Below are 17491 nucleotides of genomic sequence, written 5' to 3'. Positions count from 1 at the left end.
TCCTTCCCAGGTTGCCCTGTATGTGGGAGTATGGATTAGTCCGGCTCTCTGTCCAGGCTGTTTTGTCCTTCTCTTGCTATGGCATCCTGTCAGTCTTTGATCTGAACTGTAAGGTTAGTTAACTTCTACCCCCACTTATGTGACCAAATACTATTTATAAGATATAATGCTGTTCTAACTTGTGTTCCCAATGTGTAATAATCTTCTTATCTAGCTAAAGAGCAGGAGCTCCTCTCCCAAGAATTCAGCATAAGACCCTCAAAGTAGATTCAGAGAACACTTTTTTTGTTACTTGAGTTTGTGAACCTCTACTCTCTCTTCTGAATACTTCCCAAGAGGTCTCTCAGACTTATATTCAAATAAACCCCTGCTGGTCTCTCCTAACACCACTTGATGGCCATACGTATACCACACATTTTGCATTCCACTTCATTCTGATAATAGACCTCTATTTTTTTTTCCCCTTGGGGAGTTATCCTTTTCCATGTAATCTGAATAGTTTAGTTGGGCTGACTTCTTTAATGGCTTTTGTGTTTGATTAAAAATGGCTGACAGCTGGGCACGGTGGCTCACACCTGTAATCCCAGCACTTTGGAAGGCTGAGGTGGGCAGATCACCTGAGGTTGGGAGTTCGAGACCAGCCTGACCGACATGGATAAACCCTGTGTCGGCTAAAAATACAAAATTAGCTGGGCGTGGTGGTGCATGCCTGTAATTCCAGCTACTAGGGAGGCTGAGGCAGGAGAATCACTTGAACCCGGGAGGCAGAGGTTGCAGTGAGCAGAGATCGTGCCATTGCACTCCAGCTTGGGCAACAAGAGTGAAATTCTGTCTAAAAAAAAAAAAAAAAAAAAAGGCTGACAATTATTTGTTACTCTTCCAGATGAGAGAAGTCTAACTTCCCTATTCATGAATCTGGGATGCCTTAGTGACTTGTGTGGCCAATAGAATATAGCGGAAATGAGAATCTGAGACTTTTAAAACTAGGTCTGAAGAAGGTTTGCAGCTTCTACTCAGGGTTCTTGAATGACTCATTCTGAGGACCACTGCCTACTAGGTAAGAAAAATGACTACCCTGAGACTGCCATACTGCCCAAGCTTCCACGTGAAAAGGCTTCCAGGAGAGATAAACATCTGGCCAGCTCCAGATGTCCCAGCTTAGGCACTTATGAGCGAAGAAGTCTTCTTGGTCATTACAAGCTCTAGCAGTTGCAGTATGGAGGACTGGAAACCCAGCTATCAGCCAGAACCAAAGTCCCAGATATGTGGTCCTAGTCACGATGTTTCCATTCTCTCTAGCAATTTGGGACTCAGACATTGGAAAGCAAAACTGAAGCATTGCTTCCATGCCCTGCCCATATTCTTGACCCACAAAATCATGAGTATAATAAACTTGACACCATTAAACTTTAGGGCAGCTTATTAGATAACTGGAACAGTTTCAGAGGTGGGTTGTTAACTTATATGCAGGTAATCAGAACAGTCAGTCCACCCAGTCATAGTATTTGGTTCAGGACTGAGAACATGACCCAACTCTGGCCAGTCATCATTTCCATCCCCGTAGCTGTAGTGGATGGTTAGGAGATGGGTTTGTTATTCAAAGTGGTTCAATGAAGTACTGTACTTGGAACTTTATACAAACTAGAACAGTCTCTCTGTCTGTAACATTGCTGAGAGGGTGTTATATAAGCATAGGAAAAGAGAAAGTCATCATGCCTCCACCAGCTAGCCTAAGAATGGAGGAGGGAAGAGCTTACCTAAGAAAACAGCAGCAAGAGATAGAGTAAGAATAGACCAGATAGCATCATTAAAGCCAGATCTACCTTGGACTTCTCAGATTAAAAAGTCAATGCCTTCTAGATTTTGCTTAACCCCCTTTTTTTGGGGGGGGGGTGGGGGGCTCACCTTCGCTTGAGTGCAATGGCATGATCATAGGTCACTGCAGCCTCTAACTCCTGGGCTCAAGAAATTTTCTCAACCCAGACTCCTGAATAGCTGGGACTACAGGCACACTCCACTATGCCTGTCTAATTTTAGGACTTTTTTTTGTAGAGATAATATCTCGCTATGTTGCTCAGGATGGTATTAAACTCCTAGACTCAAGTCATCCTCCTGCCTTGGCCTACCAAAGTGCTGGGATGACAGCCATGAGTCACCACATTGGCCTGTTTAAGCAAATTTAATTTTTATTGCTTTGTTAATGGAAACCAAAAGTGTACTAACTACTATATATATGAATTATCTTTATAGTTCAACTAGACTTCCTAGCAGAGGCCGTGATTATTTGTAATTTCTAAATTTTCCCTAACAAATATGTCTAATTTTACTAATGGAATTTTTCAAACTTTATATTTTTAAAATTCGAAGGTGAAGCTTCATGTAATAGTAAAATATATAACAACTAATCTGGTGGTGGAGCATTATCATCACCATAATTTTTCTAACTAACAACCTCATTTTACCTCATTTCTGTAAAATGAAGAAATCAATGAAGGAAACTAACTAAGTCAGTAAATGCTTAAGCAAGAATGTGAACTCACATCTGGTCTAAATTCCATACTTTAAAGTTCTTGGAAACAACTTATGAGTTCTAAAAAATTTGATAAGATGCCACATATTGGGACATAAAGTCAAATGTATAGTTAGTACATATACAGATACCACAGAGTCACTTTGGTTTTCTGAAATTCTGGAGACACACATAACTGCAGATGAAAATTCAATGCATCTGACTATCACAAAACCTTTCCAGTCTTTCTCTTCTACACTTTTTATTAATTTGAGGTTTGTAATTTCTTTTTGTGACCAAAAGTTTTTTTCAAATGTCATCATCCTGTGGACAATGGTTGAGATACCAAGAGTCATGTAAGAAAAATTTGAGATGGGCCCCATCTCTCATTCCCCTTAGTTTATCCCAAGCCTCCACCATACACCTTTTTGTATTGACCTGTTTACTTCTCATTCAATAATGTAACTCTTCATAAGTTTTTAATTTTATTAAATTTTGAAATGATCACAAATTTACAGAAAAATGTTAAGGAGAGTACAAAAAACCTTTTCCCCTGTGCATTTGATGGTAAGTTGCTGACCTCATGCCCTATCACCCACAGATACTTAAGTGTGTATTACCTACAAACAAGGACATTCTCAACACAGCTACCCTCCAATCCTCAAAATCAGGAAACTGATACCAAATCTCAGATTCTATTCAAGTGTTGCCAATTGTCCCCAATATGTTTTCTTTTTTTAACCAAAAGATGAAGTTCAGAATCTCATGTTGTATCTGATGGTCACATCTATGTAGTCTTCTTTGGTCTGGACAGTCTGGAATAGTTCCTCAGTCTTTCTTTGACTTTTATGACTTTGGCAGTGTGGTAGGTTACAGGCTAGTTACTCTATAGACTGTGTGTTAATTTAGATTTTTTAAAAGATCCCCCTAGATTTGTATTCCACATCTCTGGCAGAAATACCACAGAATGATGCTGCACTTTGGTCATGACATCCTATCAGGAACATGATACCAATTTCTGGTCATTGATGATATTCACGTTGATCACATGATTCAGATGGTATCTGCCAGGATTTCCACTACAATGTTACCCTTCTTCCTGTGCATAGAACACACTCACCTCCCTGCCAAGGGAAATAATTCAGTCTTATCCAATTACTGCATTCTGCTAAAAATCCAACATCTCTGGGTGATGCACAGTTAACTCCGTTGTGTCCGATATGGCTCTTCATGGTGGGTCTAGTAATTTGTCAACCAAAATACAAGTTATTAGCCTACTGTCCCCCATATCCTCCCAATATGCTTCATTCAGTGACTGAACAGGACCAAGATAACTGCAGTAGAAACTTCTGTTTGCAAAAGGAAGAATGGGTAAACACACAGCAGCCAAGGTCTGTAACAATTATTACATTGTACTAGGCAGGACCTCACAGTGAAGTCAGTTCCTCGGAAAGAACCTGTCTGGTTGTCCCCCGTTCTGTTCTCAGAGACAAATATCCTAGTCCTTTAACCTCTGTAGCAAGATATTACTTGACCATGGTCTCTGTGCCCACATTTAATGTGAGCATTAGGGAGAAGGTCTGCCCCAAGAATTGGATAGATTTTTTGAAGTTAGGTGTCCTGAAGGTGTCCTTAGGGCTCAAATAATCACAGGATTTTTGCAGAGCTGACTTGGGATTTTTTTTTTTTTTTTTAACAATATGATGCCTTCGAAAACTTAGTCGGCCTTTAATCTTTGTATTGGGCAGTTCCATATGCTGGTAACCATCTGATGGTAATTCCTCTCATTTTGTAATATATTTTAAATTGCCATTTATTTAGATCTTTTAATTTTCAGTAAAGTTTTGTATTTTACAAAGTATATGGTTGAGTATTCAAAAATATATCAAAATGTATTGTTATTATATTCTTATGTATTTGTGTTACGGAAGTTCCTTCTGTTTCTAGATTACTAATTATTTAAAAAATCAGGGCCAGGTGCAGTGGCTCATTCCTGTAATCCCAGCACTTTGGGAGGCCAAGGCGGGAGGATCACCTGAGGTCAGGAATTCAAGACAAGCCTGGCCAACATGGTGAAACCCTATCTCTATTGAAGATACAAAAATTAGCTGGGCGTGGTGGCCAGCACCTGTAATCCCAGCTACTTGGGAGGCTGTGGCAAGAGAATCACTTGAACCGGGGAAGCAGAGGTTGTAGTGAGCTGAGATGGAGCCGTTGCACTCTAGCCTGGGTGACGAGAACAAAATTCCATCTCAAAAAAAAAGAAATCAGAAATAGGTATTTAATTTTACTAATTTTTAAGCATCTATTAAGATGATTATATAGTGTGCTTATTTTCAATTTGATACTGCCAGCATACAAATACATTACAATAAATAGCTGTGTATCAATTATCCACTTAAATAAATAAAACATTACAAATACAAGTAAAGTTCCTTGTATTTCTCCCCAATTCTTTTCTCCTCTAATATTCCGCACCACATTCCTCTTCTAAGTTTGATTTTTATTGTTTCTATACTACCTGTATACTTTGCCTCACATATATTTCTCTGTAACATATATAATATTGCTCAGGCTTTTAATGCATGTATTTGAGGTTTCATGTGGCATGTATCTTGCCACAAATTACTTTTCTTCACTCCACATTGTTTTTGAGATTCAGCCTGTCTGCTAGATATAATTCTAGTTTATTTTAACCACAATTTAGTGTTCCACTTGAGGTAGGAGACTGGCATTCCCAGATTGGATAGGAAACTGGCTGGAGTCAGCAAGTGGTATCCAAAGCAACCTCTAGTTAACCTCACTGCCCATCATAAGACACTCCCACCAACACTATGACAGTGTACTAATGCCATGGCAACACCCAGAAGTTACTGTCCATTTTCTAAAGATTTCTGAATTGCTCACCCATTAATTTGCATGTAATTAAAAGAGGGTATAAAAACAGCTAGTCAACAGCCCAAACACTGCTGCTTTCAGCCCACTGCCCATGGGCTAGCCCTGCTCTGCAAGGAGCAGTCACTGAGCTGTAACACTGCCGCTTTCATAAAACCATTTTCTTCCACCACTGGCTCATCTTGAATTCTTTCCCGAGTGAAACCAAGAACCTGCCCTGTGTCATACTGAATGAACACACAAAACTTATTTATCCATCCTCCTGGTGATAGTTATTTACTTTATGTTTTTTTGCTATTTTAATCTTGTTTTCATTTCTCCTTGTCTCATATGCAAATTATGGTTGACAGATTTAGCAAATAAAAACACAGGATGTCCAGTTAAATCTGAATTCCAGATAAATCATGAATAATCTTTTTAGTTTCAAATAATACAACCCTGTAAGAGTTTAGAGAACACAATGAGAAATGTTGTATAAAATGACCCAGCACACACATACACATACAGTAGTCAAAGATAAAGCTTCCAAAAAATGTTAATTGATTTAATTGATATATGATATGGTTTGGAAGTCTTTCCCCTCCAAATCTCATGGTGAAAGGTGATTCCCAATGTTGGAGGTGGAACCTGGTGGGAGGTGATTGGATTATGAGCATGGATCCCTCATGAATGGTTTTTTTTGTTTTTTTTTTTTTGAGACGGAGTCTCGCTCTGTCGCCCGGGCTGGAGTGCAGTGACCGGATCTCAGCTCACTGCAAGCTCCACCTCCCGGGTTTACGCCATTCTCCTGCCTCAGCCTCCCGAGTAGCTGGGACTACAGGCGCCCGCCACCTCTGTTTAGCACCATCTCTTGGTGATAAATGAGTTCTCACTCAATTTGTTCATGAAAGAGTTGGTTGTTTAAAAGTCCGAGACCTCACTTCCTTTGCTCTCTTGTTCCCACTCTTGCCCTGTGAAATGCTTACTCGTGCTTTGCCTTTTGCCATGATTGTAAGCTTCCAGAGCACCTCACCAGAAGCTGAGCAGATGTTGGTGCCATGCTTGTACAACCTGCAGAACTATAAGCCAATTAAACTTCTTTTCTTTATAAAGTACCCAGCCTCATGTATTATTCCTTTATGGTAACACAAAAACCGTCTCACACAGTATTTACTCTACTACTTTTCTACTGAAATCCATTCTATTCTTTCTTTTCCATCTTACTGCCAATGCTATGGTTTGAGTGTCCCTGCAGACACTCATGTTGGACCCTTAGTTTCCAGTGCTGCAGTGTTGAGAGGTAGGATTGTTAAGAGGTGGTCTAATGGAAGGCATTTGGGTCATGAGTGCTCCATTCTCATGGCAGCTTAGTTCCCACAGTAGTGAATGAGTTCTTAATCTCTTAACACTGGATTAATTCTTGAGAAAAATTGATTCATTCCCATAGCAGTGGGTTGTTCCTCCTTGTGTTTAGTCTCTTTTAGCATGTGCCTGCTCCCATTTCCACTTTTCTGTCATGTTATGACTCAGCAAAAAAGCCCTCACCAGAAGCAAGCAGATGTTAGCACCATGCTTTTGGACTTTCCAGCCACCAGAATCATGAGCCAAGTTATTCTTTTCTTTATAAATTACCCAGCCTCAGATATTCTGTTATAGCAACACAAAACAGACTAGGAAATCATCCCATTCCATTTAAAAAGGACTTTCCTTGTCCCACTGAATTAATTTCTCCACCTACTAATATATCCAAGTCCTACAGTTTGTAAAACACTGTTGCAGAATATACAGTCAGAAATAGAATTGCTGATTTGTAGATACTGCATTTTCAACTTTACCAGAATAGCCATATTATTCTCCAAAGTGGTTGTATATTAATGTTTCCAGTGTTCCATAGCCTCATCAACACTTTTTAGTGTTCAACTGTATAATTTTTAAACTTCATGAATACCAAATGGTGTCTCATTTTGGTTTAAGTGTGCATTTTACTCAATATTTGTGAGCTTTAGCATTCTTTTCACTTGTGTCCATCATTTGAATTTCCTCCTCAGTAAACTATTTACATTCTTCATCCAATTTTTTATTAGGTTGGTTGCCTTTTTCTTATTGAATTTTAATAGTCCATGGTATATTTTGCCTACTAATGCACTATATGTTATGTGAATTGCATATGATTTAATTTGTGACTCATTCTTTCATGTTGTGTTTATGGAGACTTTTCTCCATAAATCCGTAAAAATTTTTAAATCTTAAAAAAAAATCTGTGCTTTTTGCATCTTGTTTAAATAAATCTATTCTATCCCAAAGTCATAAAGATATATTTCTCCTCTATGTTTTCTAAGAAGTTTTGATATTTTGGACAGTGATTTTTCCTGTTTTAATTACTGCTATATTCCAACCTAAGAGAGTATCAGCACGTATCGGGCCCACAATATTTGTTGAAAGAGTGAAAGGAGAGAAATTCTTGGGGGGAGAACAAAGTAAAACTGGAAATTCAGAAAGGTGAGGGGAACTCGATCGAGTTCTTTGTGCAAGGTGGAGCATTGCAACTGAGGCATATAAAGTGAGGGCCCTCATTGTCCTTAAAAAAAAAAAAAAAACTCTCAGGGCGTTAAGAGAAAGAGTAAACAAAAAAAAATTGTTTGGCTTGACATGTAAAAGGGCAATTATTACATTTTATCTAGTATTTAGGTGGTTTATAAGGGTTTATAAGGGAGTAGTTTTCAGGTTTTTTGGCCCACTGTATCACAAGAAATTTACCGATTAATGTTTGAACTACATCAATAGATTTTAGAGGTTTTAATTCATTCCTGCATTCCTGGGGTAAATTATTCTTGACAATATTATTAGATTCTTATTTGTTAATATTTTAGTTAGGAGTTTTTGCATTCTATGGCCATAAGTGATACTGGCTTCTGGCCTGCCTCATGGTATCCTTGTCCAATATAGGTATATGGACATGTTAGCCTTTAGAATGAGTTAGGAACTTTTCCAGCACTATCTATGCTTTGGAAATATTAATAGAACACAGAATTATGTTTTAAATATTTATAAAACATACTTTAAAACTATCACGGTTGATTATTTTTCTCTTGAGACAAGGTCTTCCTTTATCACCTAGGCTAGAGTGCAGTGGTGCAATCATAGCTCATTGCAGCCTTGATCTCTGGGGCTCAAGTGATCTCCCCAACCCCAGCCTCCTGAGTAGCTGGGATTACAGGTGCACACCACCATTCCTGGCTAGCTATGTTGTCCAGATTGGTCTTGAACTCTTGGCTCAAGTGATTCTCCTGCCTTGGCCCCTCAAAATACAGGGATTACAGGTATGAACCAGCATGCCCAGCCAGATGTTTTCTTCTTAGAGATAAATCTTTTGCCAACCTTTTCAGCTTTATTTTTAGCAATTTTTGAGTTGATTTTAGTCATTTATTTATATGTAATAAGATGTTAAATGACTCTTTTCCTGTTGTCTCAGATTTTCAGCAGAGCATTTTAAGACCAAGAAATATAGGTGCTAGGCCCTCCATGCAGGACATTCCAAGAGACTGTGAAACCAACTGTTAAACTGCAGCCCATCACCCACCTTGAGGATTTATAGGTAAAATAAGAAAATTCTTCAAGAGAGGTCAGCAGTGTGGATTGCTCTGATGACCACTGCCAATGTGCTGTGTGCTCCCCAGATACTGGAAGGATGAGGACTTTTAAAGTAACTACTCCTGGACCTTGCTATGTGCTCCATGGCATTTGAATGCATAGCCACGAGACTGGCTGGAGCCACTGGGGTGACAGAGAAAAGTGAAGGCTTCATAGGCAGCAGCCTGTACCTCCAGAAGCAAGCAGGACTCAGCACATTCTCAAGGAAAATCTCTGGTGTTGAGTCATCTTGGAAAGGTTTGAAATTTTGATTGCATACATATATCAAATCGTCATGTTGTACACCTTTGATATATTTATGTAGTCTACTTTTTACTCTTTTTCCCAAATGAAATAAGTATTGTGATGAAGCAAATTAGAAAAAAGCCTTAGCTTGCTTGCAAGACACAATTTCTAAAGCTCTTGTCACATTCCACCTTTCAGCAATTGTCATTGATAAGGCACAATACATCCCTGTGTTTGGCCATTATCCATAACAAAGTCAAGAAAATGGCTGTCGTCTGTCTCAGCTGCAACATAAAATTAGTACAATAATGACACACAAGGACAGGGCTTTGTCGCACGAGTGCCTTTACCCAGCTGCCTAGAGAGCATCATTTATTAGTTCTTAACTGGTTACTAATTCATGCAATGTGTCTCCCATATTGTTAGGTCTGTCTAATGACTAACTCTATGGCTTCTCTATATTCTGTTGGCCTTTGATATAGCATTAGATAGCATTGTTTTATTTTGGCTTTAAACTGGTAAAGATGATCTATGTTTAAATCCTTGGACCCAAGGATGTTATTTCTGGCTCTCGTAAGTTTTGATCCAAACATCAAATTCTCCTTTTGAGCTTATTATCCCTCAGCCCATGTGGGCTTCATAGCAGTATAGATAATGACATTAATTGGTTTCATTAAATTGACATTCATTGTTCTTTGAACCAGTGTAAGAATTGCCTGGTATTTTCCCAAGCAATAGTGATATGATATGGCCCCCACTATTCCCTAGGTTTAGAGCAAAGGCAAAAATGTTTCAGAAGCTGCAGTGACGGAATACCAGGGCTCCCAAACTGAGCTGGTAAAAATCTCCTGTAGGGGTATCTGAGTAGAAACAGAGAATGTAAATCACTGGAAGAAGTTAAAAAGTGAACATCTTATTCAAAGAGAAACAGAAATGGATACTTCTGTGGATTTTTAAAAAACTGACTGGGCAGATCTCACATCTTTATATATCACAGGACTTTAATACCATACTCAAGAGTATCTTGCTTTGATCAATTCTGTTTTCTGTGTGACATACATAGTTAGCATATCACAACTTCTTATAAAATAGTACTTTTCTTTCAGACAGAGTCTCGCTCTGTCACCCAGGCTGGAGTGCAGAGGCGTGATCTTGGCCTACTGCAACCTCTGCCTCCTGGGTTCAGGCGACTCCCCTGCCTCAGCCTCTCGAGTAGCTGGGACTACAGGCATGCACCACCATGCCTGGCTAATTTTTGTATTTTTAGTAGAGATAGGGTCGCACCATGTTAGCCAGGAAGGTCTCAATCTCCTGACCTCGTGATCCACCCACCTTGGCCTCCCAAAGTGCTGGGATTACCAGTGTGAGCCACCACGCCCAGCCTAAAATAGTACTTTTCAACTAGTATGAACACACCTCATTCTTCTTCTGGTTGTCTGTACTCGGTCCATGATGTCTATTGATTGGGTACAGGTGTTACATTGGATAACTTAACCCATAACAATAGCTAATTATTGAAGACTTCAATACATTTATTGCCTTGTGAGCTGTACTGGGGCTGTGCTCAAATATTTTTACCCCTCATTCTTTTCCAAACCCAGTCTTTCCCCCATCCTGCTTCCATTCTCACAGCCAGGTCAGAGTTTATTGTCTTCTATATTTTCTAATAAGATATTCTAGTCCACAAAATTTTTAATGATTATTTGGCTGCGGTAAAATGTCTGTGTATGGTATTCCTATTATACAGCCAAATACAAAGTTGAAAAAGAAGAATTTATTTTAAAGACTCCATCACTTGAAATAGTGGCAGCAAATAGTTAATATTTTGCCTTGTTGATAAAAATATTTGTACTCAAACATTGTTAAATATTTTCTGGTATACTTCCTCACTCCGTCCATATGATGGTCATCTAGACATTGTCTTCAAGTCCAGTGGATAGACACCAATTATCAATGTTATTTGTTTCAATATATTAATTGCTATTAAATTACTTCAAAAAAGAATTTGAGTACATCTACAATGGGGTTTGCTCTCTTACAGCTATTGTGCTAAACCCCTATTAACTTCAATAGGGAGGGCAACATGTTCAAGAGGCCGAAGAAGAGATCCAGAGCTAGCAAAATTAGATGTGGGGCTTCATTAAGGGCTTACATACAGGGGAGAGAGTCCAGTGGTGTTAGGCTGGATAAGAGGATTGCCTTAATTACAGGAATGGTTCAGTGACAGCGAGCTGGGCAGGAAAATTGCATGGTCCAGTGGCGGTGGGCTGGGCAGAAAAACCTCAACCACCTGCAAACATCATGCAGTGTATACAGCATTTTCACTTAACATCCTCCCCTTAATGACCTCCACCTGGCAACCTATATTTAACCCAAAACTCAGGCCCTCAACCTCCTGTATAGCCTGTGTGCCATGGGACAGGCTGAGGCTTGATGTTTACCATAGATAAGAAATGAATCTCTGGGTTGGCCACTCCTGGATTCTCTAGCTTGGAACACACATTCAGGTGTGTCTGCCATACAGGGAAGGGTATGCCTAAGTTATTGCTTTCAAGTGTGTGTACCCTAGAGTCCACTCAGCATACCCTAGAATGGCCCTCACATTCTTATCACAACATTCTTCTGCAGTTTCCCTGGGGCCAGGTATGTGGAGCAGCATTGCAGCCAGACGCCTGAGCAGCAATAGAAACTATAGCAACAAAAGAACAACTAATACAGTAACGATCACAAAGTTCTTCCAAGCGCTTGGGAGTTGATCTTGGATGAACCATGGCAGGCCCATAGTGGAGGAGACGGGCAGTTCTCCTGAGGCCCAACAGTCTATTTTGCCCTGGAGAAAGGCCACTATCTGTGTCCAATCAGCAAGGAGGTTTGCTGCATACTATCTATGGGTGGAAGGTGAGATATTTAGTGGGTATAAGAAAGGGCAAGTCATGACATTTAGCAAGACACAAGAAGTTGTATCACTATCTCTCTAATGATAGAGCACCACCCCCTGGCAACAGCTTGGTACCTGGTTTACAATACCAAATAGATTGGTCTCCTCTGTGACATGTGGCGGGAGGCCAGAACAAGACACTGGCAGCACCACAATGAGAGTATGATTGTCCCCTTATGTGAGAAAGAACCACTATTATTTGTTTCAAGAAATTTTTAAATTTCCTTCTTAATTTCTTCACTGACCCACTGGTCATTCAAGAGCATATTGCTTAATTTCCATGTGTTTGAGTAGTTTCCAAAATTCTTCTTGTTATTGATGTCTAGTTTTATTCCATTGTGATTAGAGGAGATGCTTGATATTATTTGAATTATTTTGAATATTTTAAGACTTGTTTTGAACCTAACATATGGCTTATCCTTGAGAATCATCCATGTGCTGAGGAAAATAATGTGTATTCTGAAGTCATTGAATGAAATGGTCTATAAATATCTATTAGGTCCATTTGTTCTATACTGCAGATTAAGTCTGAGGTTTCTGATTTTCTGTCTGGGAGATCTGCCCAATATTGAAAATGGGGTGTTAAGGTCTCCAGCTATCATTGTACCAGGATCTATGTCTCTCATTAGGTCTAATAATATTTGCTTTATGTATCTGGGTGCTCCATTTTTGGGTGCGTATATATTTAAAACTGTTACATCCTCTTATAACAACCTAAAGAATGGGAGAAAATTTTTGCAATCTATCCATCTGAGCAAGGTCTAATATCTAGAATCTATAAGGAACTTAAACAAATTTACAAGAAAAAAACAACCCCATCAAAAAGTGGGCAAAGGATATGAATGGACACTTCTCAAAAGAAGACACTTATGCAGCCAACAAACATATAAAACAAAGCTCATCATCACTGGTCATTAGAGAAATGCAAATCAAAACCACATATACCATTTCACGCCAGTTAGAAAGTGAGATACCATTTCACGCCAGTTAGAAAGGCAAACATTAAAAAGTTAGAAAACCACAGATGCTGGTGAGGCTGAGGAGAAATAGGAAGGCTTTTACACTGCTGGTGGGAGTGTAAATTAGTTCAACCACTGTGGAAGACAGTGTAGCAATTCCTCAAGGATCTAGAGCCAGAAATACCATTTGACCCAGCAATCCGGTTACTGGATATATACCCAAAGGATTATAAATCATGCTACTATAAAGACACATGTACATATATGTTTACTGCAGCACTATTTACAATAGCAAAGACTTAGAACCTACCCAAATGGCCATCAATGATAGACTGGATAAAGAAAATGTGGCACATATACACCATGGAATACTATGCAGCCATGAAAAAGAATGAGTTCATGTACTTTGCAGGGACATGGACGAAGCTGGAAACCATCATTCTCAGCAAACTAACACAGGAACAGAAAACCTAATACCACATGTTCTCACTCATAAGTGGGAGTTGAACAATGAGAGGACATGGACACAGGGAGAGGAACATCGCACACGGGGGCCTATTGCAGGTCAGGGGTAAGGGGAGGGAGAGCATTAGGACAAATACCAAATGCATGCGGGGCTTAAAACCTAGATGACAGGTTGAGAGGTGCTGCAAACCACCATGGCACATGTATATCTATGTAACAAAGCTGCATGCTCTGCACATATATCCCAGAAGTTAAATTTTAAAAAAATTGTTATATCCTCTTGCTGAATTGACCCCTTTAACAATATAAAATGACTTTGTCTCTTACAGTTTTTGTCTTGAAATCCATTTCGTCTGATATAAGTATAGTGACTCCTGCTCTTTTTTGGTTTCCATTGGCATGGAATATCCTTTATCACTCCTTTATTTTCAGTCTATTTGTTTCTTTATAGGTGAAGTATATTTCTTATGGGTAACAGATCTTTGGGTTTTGTTTTTCATCCATTCAGCCACTCTATGTCTTTTGATTGGAGAGTTCAGTACATTTACATTCGTTGTTATTTTTGGTGAGTGAGGACTTCCACCTACCATTTTGTTATTTGTTTTCTAGTTATTTTGTGGGATTACAGGTGCCCAACACCACTCCTAGCTAATTTTAGATTTGCCCTTTTGTGGCTATTTTCTAGATCTTGTAGGCATGCTTTATTGTTTTCAAGCTCACTAATTTCTTCTGCTTGGTCAATTCTGCCATTAAGAGACTCTAGGCTGGGCACAATGGCCTATCAGTGTAATCCCAGCACTTTGGGAGGCCGAGGTGGGTGGATCACCTGAGGTCAGGATTTCAAGACCAGCCTGGCCAACATGGTGAAACCCCATCTCTACTAAAAAAAAAAAAATACAAAAATTAGCCAGGCATGGTGGTGCACGCTTGTAGTCCTAGCTACTTGGGAGGCTGACACAGGAGCATCCCTTGAACCTGGAAGGCAGAGGTTGCAGTGAGCCAAGATCATGCCACTTGAAAGGACTTGGGTGTTGTAATCTAAGACATATTTGCATTAAGGGGAACCACAAGCCCAGTAATGCTGTGGTTCTTGCAGAATCATAGAGGTATTGCCTTGGTGGTCTTAGATAAGATGCAGAAGAACTCTTTGGATTACCAAGCAGAGTCTCTTGTTCTCTTTCCTTACTTTCTCCCAAACAAACAGAGTCAGTCTCAGTCTCAGTCTCAGTCTCTCTCTCTCTCTCTCTCTCTCTCTCTCTGTCTCTCTCTCTCTGTCTCTCTCTCTCTGTGCTGAGCTGCCTGGGTGGGGAGTGGAGTTGGAGGTGGACACAAGCACCCCTGTGGCCACCAATGCTGGGACTGCACTGAGTCAGACCTGAAGCCAGCACATCACTGGGTCTTGCCCATGGCCTGCCATAACCACTACCTGGGTACCACCTATGTTCACTCAAGTCCCTAGAGCTCTACAATCAGCAAGTGGTAAAGCCAGCCAGGCTTGTGTCCTTCCCTTCAGGGCAGCGAGTTCCCCCAGGCCTGTGGCAGGTCCAGAGATGCTATCTAAGAGCCAGAGACTGGAGTCAAAAATCTAGGAAGTCTATCTGTTGTTGTATTCTACTACGGCCAAGTTGCCCCTCAAACCATGGGACACTTTCATGGGAAAATACCCCCATGGGCCTGTGGTGGTGGTGGCCTTTCTCTGCTTGTGGAAAGGGGAGAGAAGAGTGGCAAGGACTCTTCCCACTCAAGGATTCAAATTAAACGGGAGGGAAGAGTGGGAAGGACTCTCCCTCCCTTTCCACAGGTAGAGAAGCCTCTCTCTATGACTACCACCACCACAGGCCCATGGGGAATACTGCCAGGCCACTGCAGATGTTCACTGAAGGCCCCAAAGCTCCTCAGTCAGCTGTGGTACATACCGCCAGGCTTGTGACTCACTTTTCAGAGCAGTGGGCTCCCCTCTGGCCCAGGGCAGATCCAGAAATCTGGCAGGTGGTATTGCTTCAGCACTACTACTCACTGTGGTGCTGGTAACTGTACTAATGTCCATTCCCATTCCCTCCACCCCAATTACAGGCTTCAGTTGGAATTCCCCAGCAGCTGTTTCATGTGGGCTCCTGCCTGATAAGAGAGCCATTCCCAAGATGTGTTCTGGGATGGGAGCTGTGTATACTAAAGAGAGTTTGGGCGGCTGTTTCCCAACTTGTAATACTAGTTCAACCTGCCTGACTTTCACAGCTCCCATTCCATAGCTATCTATTGCTGTTATAGGCCCTTGGAACCAATGAGTGTTGCCATACACGAGGGTGCATTGAGCTCCAGTATCCACTAGGGCAAACACAGTCTATTTATTATTAGGTGACCAATATATAGTTAGCTCTACATGTGGCCTTCAGTCCCTGGACACCTTGGCCACCATTACTCTTATTGGGATTCTGAGGCCTTGACCTTCATACCAGTTAAGTTAAAGGGGTTGGTGTCTGCCATCTCTCTGTGGGAGGGACAGTGGGCTGAATCTGAGGCTCCTTAGTGAACTGCTGTTGTGACTTGAGCTTTCATCCCAGTCTAACCAGAACAGCATTAGGTTGCTCATCTATTTGCATGGTAGGTGTCTCTGCCACTCATGCCAAATTTGTCCACAGGCCACCTTAATGGGCCTCTTCACTGTCTCCTTCCCTTTGGTTCCCTTGTCTTTCATCCTGGCTACCCACACACCTGCCCGTGCAGTTTCTCTGGTTCCCCTAAGGCAGAGGCTGCTTGGGCTGACTGAGACACTGCCTGTCCTACCAGGGCCCTCAGGATAGACACTGGCATGCTCTACCATTGATAGGGTGCCAACTCTAAGATGGCATCTTTTATGCTGGCAGTGTGAAGCTCATTGTAGACATCGGTAATGCTCAGCATAATAGCATCCTTCATCCCTAATTCCCCATGGATGTCCTGCAATTCCTCCACAGTCTGCCACTGCACAGGAGACATGAGGACATCTCCCTCATTTGGCCAGGCTGCCCTGCAGCCCGCAACCACCAGCTGAAGGGGATGGCCTGATCCCCATTACCAGCGACGCAGAGGAGCTGCCTCAGGGCTTGGGGGGTTTGTGGTGCATGCCATTTTACTCAAGTTCTGGGAGTACAATATCCTCCACCCTTGAGTTCATAGAGGAAGACACCCGAGACCAACTGTCACCTTCTGCCTGAACCTATTTCTCGCTCTTCCAGTTCCACAGCAGTGCTGTCCTCATTGTGCTGTGCTGTCACCCTCCAGGCAGGGACAAGTTTTGCCGATGTGGTCCCTGCGGGCGCAGGGCAGTCAACAGCCCTTCTAACCAGCTACCCGACAAGGCAGGGTCTCCATCTCCGTTCTGTCTGGCACCTCTAATGGCAGTTTGCCCTATAGCTGATGGCCCCTTGCGCGCGCCGTGGCTCCGCCGCTGTGGCTCCGCCTAGGTGGCTGCTGGGAGTACAGTGAGAAGCGCCAGTCAACCGCGGCTACGACCCTCGGGCATCTGAGCGTTGCTCAGTCAGATGCACCCCTTGCCACAACTCTTCCAGACCCCTCAGTGTTTTCAGGGCGACCCGTACTCGCGAACCCCATCTATCCATCAAGGAGAACGGCTATCGGGCTCCACACTGAAGTGGATGGCTGGCCAGCTTGGATTTCCCCTGAGGATTTCCCCTTCCCCTATCCCATTGTGTTAGTGCTCAGGGATTTCCTCTGACCTCCTGGCTGCCTCGCCAATTGCTGTGCCGACCCCCTCTTAACCTCAGGAAGGAAGGCACCAGGTTCAAGAGGCCAGAGAAGAGAACCAAGGCCCACAAAAGACATATGGGCTTTTACTGAGGGCTTACATATTCGAGAGTCCAGTGGCCGTGG

Source organism: Mandrillus leucophaeus, unplaced genomic scaffold (genome assembly GCF_000951045.1).
Source record: "Mandrillus leucophaeus isolate KB7577 unplaced genomic scaffold, Mleu.le_1.0 Scaffold236, whole genome shotgun sequence".
NCBI lineage: Eukaryota > Metazoa > Chordata > Mammalia > Primates > Cercopithecidae > Mandrillus > Mandrillus leucophaeus.
Note: the sequence above shows the minus strand (reverse complement) of the source record.